Genomic DNA, 6,297 nt, shown 5'->3' on the forward strand with positions numbered 1-6,297 from the left:
TAGGACAATTAAGTTTATGATGCCGGAGTAACTTTGTATTTAGTCTTCCAGAACACCCCAATTATATGTATACGTATATATGTATATTTTTAAGTGATATATTCATTGCATAGTTAATTTTACAATAAGATATCATACAGTACAGTCACTCAGGGAATCCATCTCATGAACAGGTAATGGCCACACTTAAACGTGTAAAACTCAACACTTTCTACATTAGTTTAACACACCACACTTCTTAACTATTTATTTATTTTTCTTGCATTTGTCCATACAGTACATACCTGTAAATAACGTCTGTTGTCTATATTTTTGTATATTGAGTATTTTTTAAATATATTTTTGTAAATTGTTATTTCCTTTTTACGTATTCTATTTTTATTCTTTTTATTATGTGTCTTGTCACTGTCTTTCTGTTTGTGCTGTAGAAGCTTCTGTCATCAAATCAAATTCCTCATATGCAATACAGCTCTTTCTGATGAAGTATTATGTCCATAAGCTTACAGAACACAAGTTAAAGATTAATATTAGTTTATTTATATAGCACAATTAAAACATTGACAGCTGGCCAATGTGCTTCACAATATTAGAATAAAATATCAGAAAGGCAAAAGAAGTAGAAAAATAAATTCACAAGTGACAACAAAGACAATTATATCAAAGATCAAACATCAGAAAAGGCAAAGGAAATATAACATACAGGTCCTTCTCAAAAAATTAGCATATTGTGATAAATTTCATTATTTTCCATAATGTAATGATAAAAAATTAAACTTTCATATATTTTAGATTCATTGCACACCAACTGAAATATTTCAGGTCTTTTATTGTTTTAATACTGATGATTTTGGCATACAGCTCATGAAAACCCCAAATTCCTGTCTCAAAAAATTAGCATATCATGAAAAGGGTCTCTAAACGAGCTATTAACCTAAACATCTGAATCGACTAAATAACTCTAAACACCTGCAAAAGATTCCTGAGGCTTTTAAAAACTCCCAGCCTGTTTCATTACTCAAAACCGCAATCATGGGTACGACTGCCGACCTGACTGCTGTCCAGAAGGCCATCATTGACACCCTCAAGCAAGAGGGTAAGACAGAAAGAAATTTCTGAACAAATAGGCTGTTCCCAGAGTGCTGTATCAAGGCACCTCAGTGGGAAGTCTGTGGGAAGGAAAAAGTGTGGAAAAAAACTCTGCACAACGAGAAGAGGTGACCGGACCCTGAGGAAGATTGTGGAGAAGGACCGATTACAGACCTTGGGGGACCTGCGGAAGCAGTGGACTGAGTCTGGAGTAGAAACATCCAGAGCCACCGTGCACAGGCGTGTGCAGGAAATGGGCTACAGGTGCCGCATTCCCCAGGTCAAGCCACTTTTGAACCAGAAACAGCGGCAGAAGCGCCTGACCTGGGCTACAGAGAAGCAGCACTGGACTGTTGCTCAGTTTTGCATGTCATTCGGAAATCAAGGTGCCAGAGTCTGGAGGAAGACTGGGGAGAAGGAAATGCCAAAATGCCTGAAGTCCAGTGTCAAGTACCCACAGTCAGTGATGGTCTGGGGTGCCATGTCAGCTGCTGGTGTTGGTGCACTGTGTTTTATCAAGGGCAGGGTCAATGCAGCTAGCTATCAGGAGATTTTGGAGCACTTCATGCTTCCATCTGCTGAAAAGCTTTATGGAGATGAAGATTTCATTTTTCAGCACGACCTGGCACCTGCTCACAGTGCCAAAACCACTGGTAAATGGTTTACTGACCATGGTATTACTGTGCTCAATTGGCATGCCAACTCTCCTGACCTGAACCCCATAGAGAATTTGTGGGATATTGTGAAGAGAAAGTTGAGAGACACAAGACCCAACACTGTGGATGAGCTTAAGGCCGCTATCGAAGCATCCTGGGCCTCCATAACACCTCAGCAGTGCCACAGGCTGATTGCCTCCATGCCACGCCGCATTGAAGCAGTCATTTCTGCAAAAGGATTCCAGACCAAGTATTGACTATTGAGTGCATAACTAAACATAATTATTTGAAGGTTGACTTTTTTTTTTTGTATTAAAAACACTTATTTTATTGGTCGGATGAAATATGCTAATTTTTTTAATCAAAATCATCAGTATTAAAACAATAAAAGACCTGAAATATGTCAGTTGGTGTGCAATGAATCTAAAATATATGAAAGTTTAATTTTTATCATTACATTATGGAAAATAATGAACTTTATCACAATATGCTAATTTTATGAGAAGGACCTGTATATAACTAGCCTAGAAATCTAGACGCACCCTAGCGGCAGCAAAAATCATTTCGCCGCAAAGTGTGGTCTAGCAACTCTCCATAGACGGTTTAGCTGGAAAACCCCAAACCTTGCCGGGCCAATCACATCGTGTATAGAGTTGGCGGGCGGGCTTAACATAATGACAACAGAGTTGCGACGGTCAGAGCAAGCTCCGACATATTCGGTTTGAAGTCATTCATCCTCGGATGCGGCGCCGCGCGCGCTGTTACAAAAAAGCTGTGGCGAAACGATCAACTTGTCATTTTTGCCGCACTCGTGCGGACGCGTCGAGTATAAAGGCTTTATTTACTCCGTGTCAGCGCGCGCTCTGATCGGTAAAGGACCTCCGAATCATCTCCAGCACTCCGAAGCACCACTACTCCGCCTCCGTTTCCCTCGTAAGCTGATATTAGTATTTAAACATTCTCTATGATATTATTTTTTTAATGACAAAAAAATGTTTAATGACTCTTTCTCTCTCTCTCTCTCTCTCTCTCTCTCTCTCTCTCTCTCTCACACACACACACACACACTGTCTCTTTCTCTCTCACACATAGGCTAGTTATAAACTCTTTAGACTTTTAATGATTATTGTTTTATTTTTAAAGTTTGTGGGTCGTGTAAAAAACAAAAAAAATCCCTTATTTTGGGGATGGATTCCTGGAAATCTCCCTTATTTTCAATGTTCAATGTTGACAGCTATGGACTGGATACGGTAAAAGTTTAATATATCAACTTGCTCCGCTGACTACGTCCCCTTCTTCGTTGCTCTGATTGGTTGTAGCGCTATCCAATTGCGTGCAGAGAGAATTTGAAAGACAACCGTTTATCCCGCCCATCAGATTGAGCCCTGTCAATGATGAGTTCCCAGACCTAACATCTTGATGTAGGTCTGGCGTGCCAGGCTAGTATATAACATAATCCCAAATAAAACAAGGGACAATGTATATTTAATAAAAAAAAATAAAAAAAAATGAAAGCAAATACAAATGTAATCATCAAGGGACATTAAAAGAAATAGAAAAAAAAAGTGAGTACATTTTAAAAAATCTGTAATGTAGGTGCAGACCTAATGTGAACTAATAAACTGTTCCAGTTTTAGGACCCGCAACAGCAAAGGCACATTCTCTTCTTTGTTTGACTGAACTCCAGTCATATACTAAGAGTTATATTTCCATGAGATAAGAATGAATTTTTATTGGCCTAGCCTTACACAGATATCAATGACTGTATTTAAATGAATGAATGTTAATGTAAATGTACAATGTAAATTCTGCGGCCTGTACTTGCCTTACAGTTGAACATCTGAACTGGACACAGTCACAACTTAGGGGATCCACAGATAAAAAAAATAAAGATAGATAAAGAATAGATAGCATGTCTATAAAGCAGAGGGTTTCTTTCTGGAAGTTGCACATCCTGAATTACCTTCGTGTTCTTCACATCCCGAATAACCTTCGTGTTCTTCGCATCCTGAATAACCTTCACAGCTGAAGATGCGTGTGTTTGTCGTCTCGATGCTGCTGGTGTTTGGCTTTCCGTTCATCATGACTGATGTTGTAGATTCATTCGAAACTTGCAAACAGTTTTTTTTTTAAAGAGCCTCCAATGATTTCTGGCATTCTGGAGAAATCAGTCTCAAAGAATCAGAATGTGTATAGAATAATCTGTCAAAAATATAAGAATATTTTCAGATATGCAACTCTCTACGACATAACAAATAAGATCCCTTTATTCTCAGCTTACAAATATACTGGGCATACAGGGAAACGACCTGAAACTAAATGGAGGACAGAGCCACAGGTGAGGATGCAATTTCCTTTTTTTTTTCTTTTTCTTTTTTTTATGTTTTACAAAAACTCATTATTGTCTCTTTTTTCTTTGTCATTACCTTACTGTTCTGTAGCTTGAAGATTCAAATGCTGGAATGAGTCAAGGATGTTCCAATCAGGCTTGCAAAGGAGACTATCTGAACAACAAAATGAATGTGAATCGTGGACACTTATTTCCGTGCAGCCATGCAGCTGATGAAGACACTGCCCAATCTACATTCACACTGACCAATGCTGTGCCGCAGTCCATAAGCTTTAACAGTGGCAGCTGGAGCAGCATGGAGCAAAAAGTTAGAGGTATCATGAATTCTCACTGCCGTGATGAAAAGAACCGTGAGGAAGTCTCAGCCTATGTGTTGACAGGAGCTGTGCCGAACACTAAAACACCACCAGATATATTGAATAACAGAGTAAACATTCCCTCACACATGTGGACAGTGTTCTGCTGCTTTAACATTGTGAGCAACAAATATGTGTCTCAAGCTCACTGGGCTGAAAACATAGACGAGGACACAAAGAACGGCAAAAAGATCAGTGTAAAGACCCTGAAGGAATTACAGGACTTTCTGAAGAGCAAATACAATAAAGAAACCTCACTGTTTAACGGTGGCTGTTTGGATCTTTTAGAAGCAGATGTTAGTCTACCTCCAGACACAGATGCTTGTGATGAGCCAGACGTCAAGAAACAATCATGGTGGTCTACCATTAAAAATTTACCAGCAGATTTTTGGGCCTGGTTACGTGGCTTTTTTTGAGCTTAAATGTTAAGTTGGTATGAAATAACAAGTATAACAGATTTCTGTTATTAATTCAGACACTACTTTCTTTGACTACTACAAAGCCATACAAATAAATGCTTTCAAATCATGCAAAATAAAACTTGTCTTTATGGGTTATTTATGTGTTGAACATTGTCACATCAACCGTCTCAGTGATTTTGGCATAACTCAAGAAGTGAACCAAAGATGATAGAATGCTATATAAATACTGCCAATATTAGTTGTAAAACACACAGACCAGGTCACAAAAGACAAGTTAAATGGAAACTCTAGGGCTTAGGTCATTCTAAGTGACTCCAGATGCAGTGTTGTAGGGCTTGTATAATGTGTGAAAGAACTCACACTTCAGTCTGTGGATTCACAGGTTTAGATGTGTGAGCATCAGTGTTAAAAATCATAATTTTTGCTGCTAAACGATTTAAGTGTGCAAGAACAGAGGCTGACTGAACTTTTTGTGGAACTAAAGTTTGCTCTAAAACAAACATTAACGTTTCTACAACCACTTCAGCTTTATTTTTGTTCTTTAGTCTGCGTGAACACAGGTGAATATGCGTCTGTTAATCATGAGCGTCCTCGCTGTGCTGCTGGCGTTCAGCTGTCCATTCGTCACGTCTGAAGTTGTAAAAACTTTTGATAAATGTAGAAAGTTTTTCTTTAGAGGACAGCCTCCGGTGATTCCTGAATCCACGCTCAGAGGATGATCGTTACAAAAAAATCTGTCAAAAATATACTTCCAAAGAAAAAGACTCATAAAATGTATAGGTTCAGGATATATGTTTGCAACTCTCTATGACACAATAGGATCCCTGTTTTCTCAGCTTACAAATATACTGGGAGAGGAAATTTCAGAAGACCAAGGAGTTCATGGATGATTGAGCCTCGGATGATGTTTTTCATAGCTTGTAATTTATGTTTCAGTGAACATGTCATGTATCATATGTGTTGTGCCAGAGTGTTACTGTACAGTATGTCGTCAATTCGTGATAATTTACACACATTACAGTAATCCTTTACTTTTCGTCTGTTAGTGCTTCACCTCTTTTCCTGTAGTTTTAGTATACATCTGCTATTCAGTGCCGATTTTACATCTAGTCTATCAATTTATTGTCTTAAAAGAATAGTTCACACAAAACGAAAAATCTGTCATAATTTATTCAACTTCATTTTATTCCAACCCCATATTCTGTTGTTTTTCTGTCAAACACAAAATTAAGAAAAATATGAATTATGCAGTTTTTTCTATGAAACACTTCATTAGTGAAAATGTTGATCTGTCGAATTTCAGTGAATAACTCACTTAAAACTTTCACATAACTTTAGAAGTAGTCAAATAAGAGAATACTTGATTTTTGTTTCCTAGAGCTTGACAGATGAATGGTTGTTCCATGGAACAAAAAACTCAATTAGCA

General features: G+C 38.0%; 1 pseudogene; it reads left to right on the forward strand.

Moving 5' to 3' along the window:
- Positions 1-3,755: 3,755 nt before the first annotated feature.
- On the forward strand, positions 3,756-4,864 carry LOC130069076 (endonuclease domain-containing 1 protein-like; annotated as a pseudogene).
- Positions 4,865-6,297: the final 1,433 nt, after the last annotated feature.

This window comes from Rhinichthys klamathensis, unplaced genomic scaffold, assembly GCF_029890125.1.
Source record: "Rhinichthys klamathensis goyatoka isolate OS25496 unplaced genomic scaffold, OSU_Roscu_1.1 h1tg000354l_1, whole genome shotgun sequence".
In the NCBI taxonomy this organism is placed as follows: Eukaryota; Metazoa; Chordata; class Actinopteri; order Cypriniformes; family Leuciscidae; genus Rhinichthys; species Rhinichthys klamathensis.